A 17,588-nucleotide genomic window follows, 5' to 3' on the forward strand; every position below is an offset into this window, starting at 1 on the left:
ACCAGAACCCAGACATGACTATTTTATTTTGCAATCCATCTGGAATTATGCCAAATTCAGCAACATGTTTCATGCATCTACATTTGACCATTCAGTTTTAAACAAATGCAGATTAATTATCAAATCTGTGTGGGTGGAATGCAGGGCACAGAAGGAATACAAAATTTTACAAATAGAGAAGGACCACTTGAGTCAAATATCCTCTCTCTATATAATCATTCACAACTGCATTAGCCTATCCATCTTTTTCTTTCATCTCCCTCTATTCACTGTCACAAGCTCCTTCCCCATTCGAATACTATAATTCTCACTTCTGTTTATTTATTTCATCGGGAACTTCTGCTTGCACCATTGAGACTTGTTTCCTATGGTGGGAGAGTCTAGATCCAGAGGGCACAACCCTTAAAACAGAAGGAGAACCCTCTAAAACAGAGATGAAGAGGAATTTCTTGAGGCAGTGGTGAATCTGTGGAACTTATTGCCACAGATGGCTGTGGAGGCCAAGTCATTGGGTATATTTAAAGTGGAGATGGCTATGTTCTTGATTTTAAGACCAAGACCTTAAGATATAGGAGTAAAATTAGGCCATTTGGCTCATTGAGCCTGCTCCACCATTTTAGCGTGGCTGATCCAATTTTCCTCTCAGCCCCAATCTCCTGCCTTCTCCCTGTATCCCTTCATGCCCTGACCAATCAAGAATCTATCATCCCCTACCCTAAATATACATAAAGACTTGGCATCCACAGCTGCTGTGGAAAAGAATTCCATAGTAAGGAAGTCAAAGATTATGGAGTGAATGGAGTGGAGAGGGATAATGAATCAGCCATGGTGGAGCAAACGATGAGCCAAATAGTTTTATTCCCCTCCTATGTCTTAAGGTCTTGAGGATTTACCGTACTACCTCAAGGTTCCAGTAATCCATGATCCTATTTTACAGAAATCCCGATGGTTTGGCATCTGGCTCACCAGACTCTTGTTTCCAATTCTCTTCTTTATACTCAACAGCAGTTTAGTAGGTTTCTGACATGGAAATGTTCAGTCATAATCCCAGTGTCACAATAATACCCCTTGGTTTGAACCTTGCACTGAATTCAGCTCGAACATTTAATAAAATATCTTCATGACTTCTACAGCTACCTTTTGTCTTCAAAGCCTTATTTTCACATGGCTGCATACCCAAGCTCCCATTATGCTTTGCACTCAGCCTTATCCCTAAGAATTGGAAACCTCTTACTTGATTCACTTTCATGAAATGTATCTCTTTCCTCTGCCTGGTCACTAATTATAAGCTGACCCAGACATGGACAGTACTGTTCCCTTCCTAAAGTTGTGCTTACAAGAAAGTACAGACTGGGCTGAAACACAATCTAAGATCTCAATTACCACAGACATTCAGCAAAGGTCAAACATCCCTCCAGTGTGTTTTCATGCTGACATGTGATACCCATCTGAAGAACAGCAGCTGTCAAAGTGAGGGAGCACCAGGTATCGGAGGTGATTAAATTGTGCATTCTATGGCTCTGTAATAGTACAAGAGGAAATATCAGAAAGAGCAGATAAGTGACGGGTAATTTCTAAGACAAAGAAAGATGAGGTGATTTATTTGTTTAGAGATACAGCATGGAATCAGCTTTTCAAGCCATGCTGCCCAGCAAACCCTGACAACCCCAACTTAACCCTAACCAAATCACGGGATGATTTACAATGACCAATTAACCTACTAACCGGTATGCCTTTGGACTGTGGGAGGAAAACAGAGCACCCAGGGAACACCCATGTATTCCAAAGCAAGGACGAAGAGACAGTCCTTACAGAGCACACTGGGAATGAACTCTGAACTCCGATGCCTTGCATTAACCGTAACACTACCATGATGAAATTTGGTAGAAAGAATACGAAGGGACGATATAAGCCAAATGGCGCAGTTCTAATTTCCATTCAGGAACAGAATGAACAGATTCTGTACCATGTAACCACGCAGGGGAAGACAATAAATATTCATGTTAATTGACCTCCTTTGTTTTTTGGAAAAAAATTATTTATGAAAAGTTCTTAGAAATGTAACCTATAAGTAGCCTGAGGTGTACCTGTACTGATCTAAGATACTCAGAATCAGGGTTCACAATGCACTTATTCCTTCCAAGTAGACCATCTCCAGGCATCCTATAGAATGCCAAGGGCTCTCTAGCTAGCAGTCACTGGCAAGCCAGGTTGCAGGCTGCAGTACAATGACATCCCAACAGTGGGATTACAATAAAAGTGGGCAATATTAACAAAGACTTCAGCGAAAGTTAAAGAATACTGAGGACAATACTCAGGTACCAGAGGAATGGAGGATAGCCAATGTTGTTCTGCTGTTCAAGAAAGGCTCTAAAAATAACCAGGAAATTATAGGCTGGTGATCCTGGCATCAATAGTGGGAAATTTTTTGGAAGATATTCTAAGGGACTGGATATATGAGTATCTGGATAGACATGGGCTACTTAAAAATAGTCAACATAGCTTCATACGTAGTAGGTCATGTCTAACTAATCTTATAAATTTTTTTGAGGAGGTTACCAGAAAAGTGGATAAAGGCAAGGCAGTGGATGTTGCCTTCATGGACTTTAGCAAGGCATTCGACAAGGTCCATAATTCATTGAAAATGGTGCCACAGGCTGATAGGGTCGTAAAGGAAGCTTTTGGCACATTGGCCTTTATAAAGCAAGGTACTGAGTACAGGAGATAGGATGTTATGTTGAAGTTGTATAAGATATAGGTGAGCCCTAATTTGGAGTATTGCGTGCAGTTTTGGTTATCTACCCACAGGAAATTTGTAAATAAGGTTGAAAGAGTACAGAGGAAATTTGTAAGTATTTTGTCGGGACTGGAGGAACTGAGTTATATGGACAAATTGAAAAGGTTAAGGCTTTATTCCCTGGGATGTAGGAGACCGAGAGATTTGGTAGTAGTATACAAAATGATGAGGGGTATAGACAGGGTAAATGCAAGCAGGTTTTTTCCACTGAAGTTGGGTGGGACCTCAACTAAACGTCATGGCTGAAGGTGAATAATTTAAAGGGAACATGAGTGGAAACGTCTTCACTCAGAGGGGCGTGAGTGTGTGGGTTGAGCTGAGAACACAAATGGTGCATGTAAGCACAATTTCAACATTGAAGAGAAAGTTGGATAGATACATGGACAGTAGGGGTATGCAGGGCTGATAGACCTGGTGCAGGTCGATGAGAGTAGGCAGTTTAAATGATCCAGCATGGACTAGATGGGCCAAAGGGCCTGCTTCAGTTCTGTACTTTTCTATGACTCTATGACATCCTTCGAAAGTCGTGACTGTTCAGGCATCTGCCAGGGAAAGATGGAAATACGTTCATTTCACTGCAGGTAAAGCAGGTATGCAACACAATGATGGTGCAGTACTTAGGCAGAAGTGTCTAATGCTCAATTGTTTGCAGAGGCCAGTACACAGATTAGAAACCGGCCTGAAAACAATACAACTAACTGGACAGAGAAACTGGCGAAGGTGAGGTGACCCAAGGGGGAAGAGGTTCTGAGTCCCGGGAAAATGAAAATCAGCCCATTCTGAAGAAGCCACATCAAAAGGTATCACTTGGACTACTTTTAGGTCATTTCAGAAGCAAAAACGTTTTCAAACCTCAATAACAAACAGTTCAGAGGAAGGGTCTGTAATCTATTGGAAGAGCATGAAAGAACTAATTGACGGAAGTTTCAGAATAACAACTGCGCCATTTCAAGAGCCTAAGCATGAGGAAATATCAAATGAGCCTTCCACAGACGATTCTTATGCAAGTCCTGTAGAAAGGCCAGTGCATACAAACCCTTTGTTTATTAAATTACTAATGGCCAGAATCAAGCACAGATTGATTTGGACGGTTTAAGCAAAAGACTTCATTGTAATATATAGGCAGTTCCAAAGCTGTGAAGATCCCATGTGGGAATGTTATTTTAAAAGTAGCTTGCTGGGGTGCTGCCAAGGCTGAGCAGGTAAAGGAGAGACTAAAGAGGCTGGGGTACTTTTTACCAGACTACAGGAGGCCAAGGTTTATAACATCATAAGGGGTATAAATGAATCAGTCTTTTTTCCCCAGAGTAGGGGTGTCTAATACTGGAAGGAATAGGTTTACAGTGAGAGGGGAAAGATTTAAAAGGCATCTGAGGAATGAGTTTTTCCGCACAAAGTGTGGTGGGTAAATGGAACTAGCTGCCAGAGGAGCTAGCAGAGGCAGATATATTTAAGATTAAAAGATATTTTAATTAGGTACATGAATAGGAAAGGTTTAGAGCAAGGGTTCCCAACCCTTTTTTATGCCATGGATGCCTACCATTAAATAAGGGATCTGTGGACTCCAGGTTGGGAACCCCTCATGTAGAGGGAGGTGGACTAAACACAGGCAGGTGGTACTAGCTGATTGACAAGGATGACTTGAACCGAAAAGCCTTTTTCTATGTCTTACTGATATCAGACCAATACAGCGTAGTGAGGGTGTGATATTCCAGAGTGAAAACTGCCATGATCAATTGAAAGTCCCCAAGAGTAAGATAGAAATAAAACAGAAGATATTGTGACTTTCAGAAGGACAGAGGAAAGGTTTTGTGTCTCCTTGAAGTTAAAGAAGGAGATGAAATAGAAGCAGTGGCACAGGGGTGTAAAAAGCCTTAAGAAGCAACTTACGCAGATATTGTTACAGGACACCACAAACTCAGTTGTAAAACTACAATGTACATACTTGATAAGAGTCATTAGCTTCTGTGTAAAGTTTTACCTGAAATTCTGAATCAGAAACAGGTTTATTATTACTAGCATATGTGGTGAAATTGTTGTTTTGGAGCCACAATACCATGTACTGTTAAAAAAGATTAACAGTACTTATAAAAAAAATCACTGTAAGTTGCATTAAAAACTAAATAGTGGAAATAGGAATTGTGAGGTCTCTTGTGATAGTGAGGTGGTGTTCATGGACCATTCAGAAATCTGGTTACAGAGGAGAAGAAGCTGTTCCAAAAACACTGAGTGTGCATCTTCCAGTGTGTGTGCACCTGATGGTCGTAATGAGAATCTGGCTTGTCCTCGATAGTGAGAGCCCTTAATGATGGATGCTGCCCTCTTGGAGAGCCACCATTCGAACGTGTCCTCAAAGGTGGGGAGGCTTGTGCCTGTGCTGGAGCTGACTGGGTCTACACTGCAGTCTCTTTTGATCCTGTGCAATGGAGTCTCCACACAAGGGAGTGATGCAACACGTCAGAAAACTCTCCATCATACATCGGTAGAAACTCGCTAGAGTCTTTGGTGACATACCAAAGGGCTTTGTGCGATAGAATATCGCGAAATGGAATTTTTCCCAAGAACGCAACTCACCTGCATTGTGGGATAGCATGTCACTGTATTCTTGTTCAGCTGAGAGTTGACATCTCCAGAAGATGCTGTTCAGTTGATAACTATACCTTTTTCATCTGCTTATGCAAGAAGAAATACAAAAGAGCCAGCAGACATGTAATGCTGAGGCTCAGGTGACAGGCACCATATTCAAGTCCTGGAAACTTGAGTACAACACCCAACAGCAGTGAACTTGGACTTCAAAAGAATAAAATAGCTTTCTTCTTGTCAAAAGAATAAAATAGCTTGCCTTTGTTTATCATCTATAACACCGCATCCTGTATGGAGAGCTAGTTTCTACGTTATTATACTTCCACCTTTCCACGCCAGTCTTATTATGCTGCTGTCTGGTCAGATTCATTAGTTAGAATAAACCAAAATATCCAGCTGGTATTCAAAATACGACTTGCAAAGCAGGTTCTAGCAATTTGGCTCCCGTACAGCACACTGAGGGATCTGTTATATACAAAAATATACTTTGCTTCCAAGAGGGTCTCAGAAGACTGCACTGACCGTCAACCACCCATTCACACTAATTGTCCATATATCCATGTTCTCATCAATTCCCTCAGAATCTACCACTCATCTACACACTAGAGCAATTTATACTGGCCAATTAACTACTAAACACACACGCCTTTGGGATGTGGGGGAAAAGTGGAGCAGCTGGAGAAGACCCATGCAATCACAGGGAGAGTGTACAGACCCCATACTGACTGCACTTGGAGACCCACGTAATCACAGGGAGAGTGTACAGACCCCAGACAGAGTGCACTTGGAGACCCACGTAATCACAGGGAGAGTGTACAGACCCCAGACAGAGTGCACTTGGAGACCCATGAAATCACAGGGAGAGTGTACAGACCTCATACAGACTGCAATTGGAGACCCATGCAATCACTGGAAAAGTGTACAGACCCCATACAGAGTGCACTCGGAGACCCATTAAATCACAGGGAGAGTGTACAGACCCCATACAGACTGCAATTGGAGACCCATGCAATCACAGGGAGAGTGTACAGACCCTATACAGACTGCACTTGGAGACCCATGCAATCACAGGGAGAGTGTACAGACCCCATACAGATTGCAATTGGAGACCAATGCAATCACAGGGAGAGTGTACAGACCCCATACAGACTGCAATTGGAGACCAATGCAATCACAGGGAGAGTGTACAGACCCCAGACAAACTGTACCTGAGGTCATGACTGAACCCAGATCTCTGACACTGTAAGACGGTAGCTCTACAGGCTGACTCACAGCATCATCCACTTTGTTTTAACGCTACTTGCCTGACAAAAACCGGTACTTGAAAATCACATTTCATAATCCATATAATGCACTCAGCCACCAACCCTGTAAATGCCGTCTAACCATATGCCATCTCCAGCTCTTTCCTCATAGCCCTGTAGTGCTCAACTTTTATCCACTCTCTGAAATGTCTAAAGAATACACTATATTTTGTCAAACTACCTTTGAGTTTGAGACAAATTACCTAAAAATCAGAAGCTGCCCAAAGCTTCATTTTAAACCCCTTCCTGATCATCTCAAAGAAACCATAATAATAAAATAACAAATTTAAAGAATTCCCAATTTGCCTCTTCATGGTGCTGAAATCAGATGATCCTCCAGCATGACTGATCATTTTCCAGCATCTCCTTGCAGTATGCAGACTTTCAAAGCCAATGCTTCATTTCACTCTTGTGGAGCTTAACCCTGAAAGTTTAAAGTATTTTTATTATCAAACTACATGTGTGTTATCATACACAACCCAGAGATTCATTTTCTTGCTGGTATTCACACTAAATATTGTACAAAGAAACACAGTGGTAAAACCACACCCAAACGAAGTTGAAGAAACAACCATTGTGCAGAAGACAACAGACTGTGCAGACACAAAAAGAAAAACAAAATAATAATAAAAATGTCCTGACATCCTTTGTTAAAGGTGTGCTGCTTGTGGCGAGAAGGGAACACTTCAACATATTTTGAGTGCATGCAGAGTCAGTCTTTCCAGCGGCATGTACACTTGGAGACATAACAATGTTCTCAAAGTTGTAACAGAAGCGGTTGAGCAGAGGGTACTGCAGCACAACTTATCTCATGCCCCATGCTGCACAGAACATTGCATTTCATTTGTGAAAGAAGGCTCCAAGTCAAGGGTGTACAGCGCAGGCTCACGATCAATCATACTTTCTTCAGCCAATGATTGGTGTGTCAAGGCCGACCTGGATGGGAAAGGCAGTTTCCCGGAGCAAATAGCTTTCACCACATTGTGTCCAGATATAATTGTATGGTCTGACACCAGCAGAGAAGTGGTTATTGGTGAACTCACAGTCCCCTGAGAAGACAACATCGATGAAGTCCCTGAGCGCAAGTTAACCAAGTATGCAGAATTAAGATCAGAGTGCAGAGACAGAGGATGGAAGGTCTCATGCTATCCATTCGAAGTAGGCTGTGTGGGTTTATCGCGTTCACTTTCCAGAAGTGGCTGCGTGACCTTGGCTTCACTAGAAGAGAGATCAAGTCAACCAGCAGGGCTGTAGCTGAGGCAGCAGAGACAGGATCAGCATGGGTGTGGACCAAGTATGTCCAGATAGTCAGACAGTGTATACATATCTTGCAAACCCTTCAGTAGTCGCATAGACACCTGAAGAGCAGACTATCTGTTGGATGGAAGTGACCAAAAACTCTGATAGAGGCAGATGCCAAGTTTTTAAACTCTCCAGTGGGAGGTGGTGCTTTAGCACTGCTGGCCCACCACCTCGAGGGAGTCTTGATCATAAGCGGGCCGAAACTCCTGAAGACAGGTGGCAGATCAACTGATGATCCCACTGGTGATAGCACAGGACAGTTAACATCTTAGTCCAAGTGTATTTTCTTTATTTTCAATTAAATAAAGAAACAGTAAATAGAAAGCCACCTTTGGCCTTCCACCCTTTGAAATCTCTTTACTGTTCTAATTCTGCTCTTTTCAACAATCTTGCCTTTAGCCAATCTTAAAGCTTGGAATTTTCTTTCTAAAGTTCTCCATCTTTTTAAGATGGTATTAATACGTACCACTTCAATTGAGTTTAAAAAATGTGTCATTCATTCCTCTGGAATTCGATAGCATGCCTGCAGGGCTAGTGCTTTGTTCAGGGTGTCAGATGTGGGAATCCTGGGAGACCTCCAGCCTCCCTGATGGCCACATCTGCTCCAGGTGCACCGAATTACAGCTCCTCAGAGACCGTGTTAGGGATCTGGAGCTGCAGCTTGATGACTTGCTGCTTATCAGGGAAAGTGAAGAGGTGATAGACAGGAGCTACAGGGAGGTAGTCATCCCTAGGCTACAGGGTCAGAAAACTGGGTCACTGTCAAGACAGGGAAGGGAAATGCCCGGATAGTGGAGAGCACACCTGTGGCTGTCCCCCTCAGCAACAAATATCTTGTTCTGGATGCTGTTGAGGGGGATGACCTGACAGGGGACGCCCATGGTGACCGGGTCTCTGGCACTGAGCCTGGCGCTGTTGTGCAGGAGAGAAGGAGGGAGAAGAGAAATGCGGTAGTCGTAGGGGATTCCATAGTCAGGGGAACAGACAGGAGATTCTGTGAGCTGATAGAGATACCCGCATTGTGTGTTGCCTCCCAGGTGCCAGGGTACGGGACGTCTTGGATCGGGTGCTGAATATTCTAAAAGAGGAGGGTGAGCAGCCAATTGTCTTGGTACATGTTGGTACCAATGACATAGATAGGACAAAGGAGGAGGTCCTGAAGAGAGATTTCCAGGAGTTAGGAAGGAAGCTGAGAAGCAGGACCTCCAGGGTAGTAATCTCGGGATTGCTACCTGTGCCATGTGCTAGCGAGGGCAAGAATAGTCGGATCAGGCAGATGAATGCGTGGCTGAGAGACTGGTGTAGGGGGCAGGGCTTCAGATTCTTGGATAATTGGGATCTCTTCTGGGGGAAGTATGACCTGTTCAAAAAGGACAGGTTACACCTGAACCCGAAGGGGACCAATATCCTGGCGGGAAAGTTTAATAGAGCTGTTAGGGAGGGTTTAAACTAATTTGGCAGGGGGATGGGAACCAGAATGATAGAGCGGAGGAAGGGGAAAACAGAAATAAATCTAAGATAGTGAGCAGTAAAGATGAAAGGAAAGACAGGTAGGTGATGGGGCAAATTTGCAGCCATTGGGATGAGTTGCAGTGCAATAAAGTTGCAGTGAAATCAAAGCAAAAAGTATCAAATACTGGTCTTAAGGTGTTGTACTTAAATGCACGCAGCATAAGGAATAAGGTGGATGATCTTGTTGTACAGCTACAGATTGGCAGGTATGATATTGTGGCCATCACTGAGATGTGGCTAAAGGATACATGACTCTGGGAGCTGAACGTACAAGGATACACGGTGTATCGGAAGGATAGGAAGGTAGGCAGAGGGGGAGGCGTGGCTTTATTGGTAAGAAATGATATTAAATCATTAGAAAGAGGTGATATAGGATCGGAAGGTGCAGAATCTTTATAGATTGAGCTAAGAAATAGCAGGGGTAAAAGGACCCTGATGGCAGTTATTCATAGGCCTCCAAACAGCTGCAGGGATGTGGACTACAAATTACAACAGGAAATAGAAAAGGCTTGTCAGAAAGGCAGTGTTATGATAATTGTGGGGGATTTTAACATGCGAGTAGATTGGGAAAATCAGGTCAGCACTGGATCTCAAGAGAGAGAATTTGTAGAATGTCTGTGAGATGGCTTTTTAGAACAGCTTGTTGTTGAGCCCACTAGGGGATCGGCTGTACTAGATTGGGTATTGTGTAATGAAACGGAGGTGATTAGAGAGATTGAGGTGAAGAAACCCTTAGGAGGCAGTGATCATAACATGATTGAGTTCACTGTGAAATTAGAAAAAGAGAAGCTGAAATCTGATGTGTCGGTATTTCAGTGGAGTAAAGGAAATTACAGTGGCATGAGAGAGGAACTGGCCAAAGTTGACTGGAAAGGGACACTGACGGGAAAGACAGCAGAGCAGCAGCGGCTGGAGTTTATGCGAGAAATGAGGAATGTGCAAGACAGGTATATTCCAAAATAGAAGAAATTTCCGAATGGGAAAAGGATGCAACCATGTTTGACAAGAGAAGTCAAAGCCAAAGTTAAAGCAAAGGAGAGAGCATACAAGGAAGCAAAAATTAGTGGGAAGACAGAGGATTGGGAAGTTTTTAAAACCTTACAAAAGGAAACCAAGAAGGTCATTAAGAGAGAAAAGATTAACTATGAAAGGAAGCTAGCAAATAATATCAAGGAGGATACTAAAAGCTTTTTCAAGTATATAAAGAGTAAAAGACAGGTGAGAGTAGATATAGGACCGATAGAAAATGATGCTGGAGAAATTGTAATGGGAGATAAGGAGATGGCAGAGGAACTGAATGAGTAATTTGCATCAGTCTTCACTGAGGAAGACATCAGCAGTATACCGGACACTCAAGGGTGGCAGGGAAGAGAAGTGTGCGCAGTCACGATTACGACAGAGAAAGTACTCAGGAAGCTGAATAGGCTAAAGGTAGATAAATCTCCTGGACCAGATGGAATGCACCCTCGTGTTCTGAAGGAAGTAGCTGTGGAGATTGCGGAGGCATTAGCGATGATCTTTCAAAAGTTGATAGATTCTGGCATGGTTCCGGAAGACTGGAAGATTGCAAATGTCACTCCGCTATTTAAGAAGGGGGCAAGGAAGCAAAAAGGAAATTATAGACCTGTTAGCTTGACATCGGTGGTTGGGAAGTTGTTGAACTCGATTGTCAAGGATGAGGTTACAGAGTACCTGGAGGCATATGACAAGATAGGCAGAACTCAGCATGGATTCCTTAAAGAAAAATCCTGCCTGACAAATCTATTACAATTTTCTGAGGAAATTACCAGTAGGCTAGACAAGGGAGATGCAATGGATGTTGTATATTTGGATTTTCAGAAGGCCTTTGACAAGGTGCCACACATGAGGCTACTTAACAAGATAAGAGCCCATGGAATTACGGGAAAGTTACATACGTGGGTAGAGCGTTGGCTGATTGGCAGGAAACAGAGAGTGGGAATAAAGGGATCCTACTCTGGTTGGCTGCCGGTTACCAGTGGTGTTCCACAGGGATCAGTGTTGGGACCGCTTCTTTTTACATTGTACATCAACGATTTGGATTATGGAATAGTTGGCTTTGTGGCTAAGTTTGCTGATGATACGAAGATAGGTGGAGGGGCCGGTAGTGCTGAGGAAACGGAGAGTCTGCAGAGAGACTTGGATAGATTGGAAGAATGGGCAGAGAAGTGGCAAATGAAGTACAATGTTGGAAAGTGTATGGTTATGCACTTTGGCAGAAAAAATAAACAGGCAGACTATTATTTAAATGGGGAAAGAATTCAAAGTTCTGAGATGCAACGGGACTTGGGAGTCCTCGTACAGGATACCCTTAAAGTTAACCTCCAGGCTGAGTCAGTAGTGAAGAAGGCGAATGCAATGTTGGCATTCATTTCTAGAGGAATAGAGTATAGGAGCAGAGATGTGATTTTGAGGCTCTATAAGGCGCTGGTGAGACCTCACTTGGAGTACTGTGGGCAGTTTTGGTCTCCTTATTTAAGAAAGGATGTGCTGACGTTGGAGAGGGTACAGAGAAGATTCACTAGAATGATTCCAGGAATGAGAGGGTTAACATATGAGGAACGTTTGTCCGCTCTTGGACTGTATTCCTTGGAGTTTAGAAGAATGAGGGGAGACCTCATAGAAACATTTCGAATGTTGAAAGGCATGGACAGAGTGGATGTGGCAAAGTTGTTTCCCATGATGGGGGAGTCTAGTACGAGAGGGCATGACTTCAGGATTGAAGGGTGCCCATTCAGAACAGAAATGCGAAAAAATTTTTTTAGTCAGAGGGTGGTGAATCTATGGAATTTGTTGCCATGGGCAGCAGTGGAGGCCAAGTCATTGGGTGTATTTAAGGCAGAGATTGATAGGTATCTGAGTAGCCAGGGCATCAAAGGTTATGATGAGAAGGCGGGGGAGTGGGACTAAATAGGAGAATGGATCAGCTCATGATAAAATGGCGGAGCAGACTCGATGGGCTGAATGGCCTACTTCTGCTCCTTTGTCTTATGATCTTATGGTCTATCAACAAAATAACACACAAAAGGTCTAATGTTGAGTTTAAACCAAAATACTTCCATGCTTTAGAGACAATGCACTTAACTAAATTGAAGAGGCATGACTTCTTAAAATATTTAGCAGTGTTCATCACCCCAAGGTGGCAACATTCAGTGTGTAGTGAACCAATGGACAAGACTGCATCATAGTCATAGAATCACAGATTTGTACGGTAACTGCCACCACAATCCACCTCATCCATGTCAACCATCCTGCCTATCTATACTAATCCACTTGCTAGCATTTAACCCATATCCCTCTATGTTCTGCTCCTTTAACTGCAATCAACAAATGGGTACTTTTGTTAATGGGACAAAAATAGTAACTATTATGATTGGATTATCTACTGCTCATGTAAATTAGAATTTTCTTTCAGAACTGGAACCTAATTTGAGTAGAAACAAGTACATTCTTCTGCTTACATAGAGCTGCATCTTTTTAAAGCCTTACAGGTCTAAGCAACACACATCAAAGTTGCTGGTGAACGCAGCAGGCCAGGCAGCATCTCTAGGAAGAGGTACTGTGGACGTTTCGGTGCCGAGACCCTTCGTCAGGACTAACTGAAGGAAGAGCTGGTAAGAGATTTGAAAGTGGAAGTGGGAGAGATTTGAAACTACTGCGTTCACCAGCAACTTTTATGTGTGTTGCTTGAAATTCCAGCATCTGCAGATCTCCTCGTGTTTGCAGGTCTAAGTAATGACTGTCTCAATCAGCGCCTAGTAAGACTTTTATCCAGAATCAGTCTATCAGCTTTGGGAAGTGGCGCAAGCCAATGTTTGACTCCATTTCACCGATTAAAGTGTCAAGGAAGATTGAGACCTCAAGGCAAATGCAGAAGGCAAGTGAGCGTTGAGTGCCCATAGCCTGCCTTTTGATCGCTGCTGGAGAAGGAGACTGTGAGTGGTCTGTCCCTGAGTGGTTCTGTGGCAGTCGGGGAAGCCTTTGCGCTGGGTATTGTCTCACTCTTTTGGTGATGAAGAGGATGGTTCTGTGATATGGATTGGACCATTGTGCTTACGGACTGTGACCTTTTTCAGACTTAAGGTTTTTACATTCTGTGTTTCTCCTCCGTTTCTTTCAGGCTGTTGCGCGGGGGAAGGGGGGGTGGGGTTTGAGAGGTCGATGTTCTTGTTCCGTTTTGTGCAGAGGGAGGGGAGTTTGTGAGGGGTTGATGTTCTTGTTGCATTTTGTACATGGGAGGGGAGTTTGTGAGGGGTTGATGTTCTTGTTGCATTTTGTAGAGGGAAGTGGGGTCTGGGATTTGATGATCTTGTTTCATTTTGTATAGGGGAAGGGAGTTTGTGGATGTCGATGTTCTTGTTGCATTTTGTAGAGGGAAGAGGGGTTTGGGAGTTGATGATCAGGATGCTATACTGTTTGTGCAGGAGGTGGGTTTGATTGTTCTCTCTGAATGACTTTCATGTTCTTTCTTTGCTTTCTGGTATTCTGGAGAAGACGAATCTCAGAGATGTATATGGATACATACTTTGATAATAAATGAACCTTTGAACCTTTTAACATTTGAGCTTGAGGCTCAGTTTGACTCCCAATGAAAATCAAATTTAAAATGAGTTATCAAGTAAATGAACACAAATAAATAATGTATCAACAATGGATACAGCACAATATCGTGGATAATATAGTTGCACTGTACTATAAATAATACATTATTCATAACAGTACATTTCAATAATATAATCCTACACTATAGATAACATAATATGCTACATTATCAATAATGTAACTATATTATGTTATCAATAACATTGCCAGTATAATGGTAATATCCTACTGAAGTTCATTCAACATTAATAATCTAACCACCCTCCCTCCCAGTTGTAAAGGATGCCCATTTTATAAACACTCATATTTTCTTTACCCAGTTATGACTACAGAGCTTTGGGTTTCAGAGTTTTATAAAATCTGGCCAGATTCAGTGAGTGCCTGGAAGGGGATATAACAGCACTCATAAAGGTTTAATTTAACTGAGTGTAAACTTATTGTTACTATTTTTCATTACTTGAAACATTACACCTTTGGGAAGTCAATATAACACTAACTGCTTCACTGGGATAATAACAGAAATCCATTGGCCCTCTAAGAAACCACAACATTTAAACTTTGCTCTTCTGAGTCCTGAGGATCTTGAGCTCACAAGCAGCTTTTGCTCAGATTACCGCCGGTTCATTAGCATAGTAAAGCATCCCCATGCATGCCACAGATGTGTAAAAAGACAAAAACTGTGACATCAAGATAAGGAGCAGGTACTTGGTTGAATAAATTGATTCCAACATAGGTTTTAATGGAGAAGAGTAAGTAACTGGTCGGGAAAGATTAGGGAGTTTCAGAACCTAGAGCGCTGGCAGCTGATGGGAGTCCAAACAACCAAAGCCCAATATGTTGCTAACGGCCAGGTCCTGGGAGATGAGGGTCGATGTGGGAAGGAGGTTGCAGTTCCCAGATGTGGTGCACACAACCCTACGCCCGGACACTGTACTGTGGTCAACCGAAGAAAACAATTCTGGTTGAGCTGACTGTGCCATGGGAGGAAGGATGGGAAGGGGCCCATGAGAGAAAGGCCTTGACGTACCAGCCCTTAGTGCAGGAGTGTAAAGACAAGGGATGGCAGGCATGGTTGTTCCCTGTGGAGATCGGCTGCAGAGATTTCCCAGCCAAATCAGCATGGCGGTTGTTTCCAGATCTGGGCCTGGACGAAAGGAGCAAAAAACAAACAGCTCGTAGGATGGGGGAAGAGGCAGAACGAGCCTTTTGCTGGATTTGGAGTAGGCGAGAGGAGGGGAGCTGGAAGCCAGGAACAGATGGGCAGTGATTTAGCCACCACTGTCGGCCCACCAAGAGTCGAAACACTCGATGAAGGTTGGAAACCACCTGACATCTGCTCCTGGCTGAAGGCTACAGTTACCTTATAAGGTAACTGGGCAATGCACCCTAACAGGTGTATGTAACAAGGGAGTTTCAGAACCTAGAGCACTGGCAGCTGATGGGAGAGCTGAGGAAGTGAGAGATGTACATCAGCAGAAAAGTGGGGCAGCGCAGAAGTACTGAGGACTATAAGACATAGGAACAGAATTCTGCCATGGCATCTACTCTATCATTCAATCGTAGCTGATTTATTATCCCTCTCAACCCCATTCTGCTGCCTTCTCCCCATAACCTTCGACACGCTGACCAATCAAGAACCTATCAGCCTCTGCTTTAAGTATACCCAATGACTTGGCTCTACAGTCATCTGGGACAATAAATACTACAGATTCACCATGTTCTGGCTAAAAAAATTCCTCCTCATCTCTATTGTACCTGGGTATACTCCTATTCAGGGGCTGTGCCCTCTGGTCCTAGACTCTCCCAAAGGAGTTGCCAGCTGGAGGAGATTTCAAATGCAGACAATGGAGGAATCTCAGTACCAGGCTGAGAATTGTTACATGAAGATCTTGTTGAACTGGAAGCCACTGTAATTCTGTGGGAAAAAGTGTGATGTGTTAAGTGCAGCAACCCCAAAAAAAGGCTGAGCCAAAGCAGCAAAGTTACAGGCTTTTCAAATTTGGTCATCTGTTCTAAAAAAAATATTAATCCTTTATTTTGTTGATAACAAGTCAGAATTTTTTCTTTGAACAACTGACAATAAATTATTTTAAATATCAGGAACCTACAATTTGCATCAAGTTGGCATATGATCATGTGCATTGGCTGATGTGCCCACACACACCTAATGTTGGCACAGGACCACTGCCGTATTGTGTATTCTGCCCATCTCATTTGTTTGAGATTCATGAGTTGCAGGTTCAAGTAAGCAAATGTCAAATAACACCTGCCTGAGACATCCACCTCTACAAAATTGGTTTGCATATGATCATGGTCCTTACCCCCTAGCAACACCTGCTTCTGGGGTAAACAAATTACCACTACGAGCAAATAGGCCTGAGAGAGCATACAGACCAATTATCCATGGGTAGAGGCCTCATGTAGATGTTATTGTACAAACAAAAGATCAAACACCCATTCTAAGCACCTGTCACAGATTCTGGAACTGAATTAATGCATGTTGACTGCTTTTCTACATGATTGTTGTATAGACAAATCTAGCAATCCTATTCATATACTGCAAGGTCCCACAAGCAGAAACGAGGCAATTGGAACAGACACTACTTTCAGTGCTGTTTATGAGGAGAAATCATAACCACAGATCCAGAAAAACTTAGTTCTCTGTCAGATTATGTCAAAATATTTTAAACATCTATTTAAATTACACTCGACCATGGTTAACAATGGATGGTACTTGGAAAGTATTTAGGTGTCAACTCAACATGCGGCTTTTAGTGTGTTATTTTGGGTAACTTTATAATACTAACTTGATGTTCCCTCAGTATTATACTCAGTTTAGATTACGTAGAGATTTAAAGGACATTACAGACTCCTCGGCCACAATGTTGTGCCGACCATGTAACCCACTCTCGAAACTGCCGAGAATTTCCCTACCACATAGCCCTCTATTTTTCTAAGCTCCATGTTCCTATCTAACAGGCTCTTAAAAGACCCCATTGTATCCACTTCCACCGCTGCCAGCAGTGCGTTCCACGCACCCACCACTCTCTATGTGAAAAACTTACCCCTGACATCACCTCGTTACCCATTTCCAAGCACCTTTACATTATGCCCTCTCATCTCAGCCATTTCAGCCCTGGGAAAAAGCCTCTGGCTATCCACACAATCAATGCCCCTCATCATCTTATACACCTCTATCAGGACACCTCACATCTTCTGTCACTCCAAGGAGAAGAGGCCAAGTACACTCAACCTATTCTCATAAGGTACGCCCTCCAATCCAGGCAACATCCTTGTAAATCTCCTCTGCACTCTCTCTATAGTTTCCACATCCTTCCTGTAGAGAGGTGACCAGAACTGAAGACGGTACTCCAAATGGGATCTGACCAAGGTCTTATATAGCTGTAACATTACCTCATGGCTCTTGAACTCAATCCCACGGTTGATGAATGCCAACACACCTAACAAAT

At 43.0% G+C, this 17,588-nt stretch overlaps 1 protein-coding gene across 14 annotated transcripts in view; it reads right to left on the reverse strand.

The window, feature by feature from the left end:
* shank3a (SH3 and multiple ankyrin repeat domains 3a) overlaps positions 1–17,588 on the reverse strand; it is a 1,072,328-nt gene that overhangs the window by 993,103 nt on the left and 61,637 nt on the right. Inside the window, exon 1 of one of the 14 annotated variants that reach the window (XM_072241119.1) lies at positions 15,874–15,904. The exons of the other annotated variants lie outside the window; for them this stretch is intronic. The gene's annotated coding sequence lies outside the window, so the exon portion shown is untranslated. Of the gene's footprint in view, positions 1–15,873; positions 15,905–17,588 lie in introns of those variants that run through there. 14 annotated transcript variants of the gene reach the window in all.

Source organism: Mobula birostris, chromosome 23 (assembly GCF_030028105.1).
Source record: "Mobula birostris isolate sMobBir1 chromosome 23, sMobBir1.hap1, whole genome shotgun sequence".
NCBI lineage: Eukaryota > Metazoa > Chordata > Chondrichthyes > Myliobatiformes > Myliobatidae > Mobula > Mobula birostris.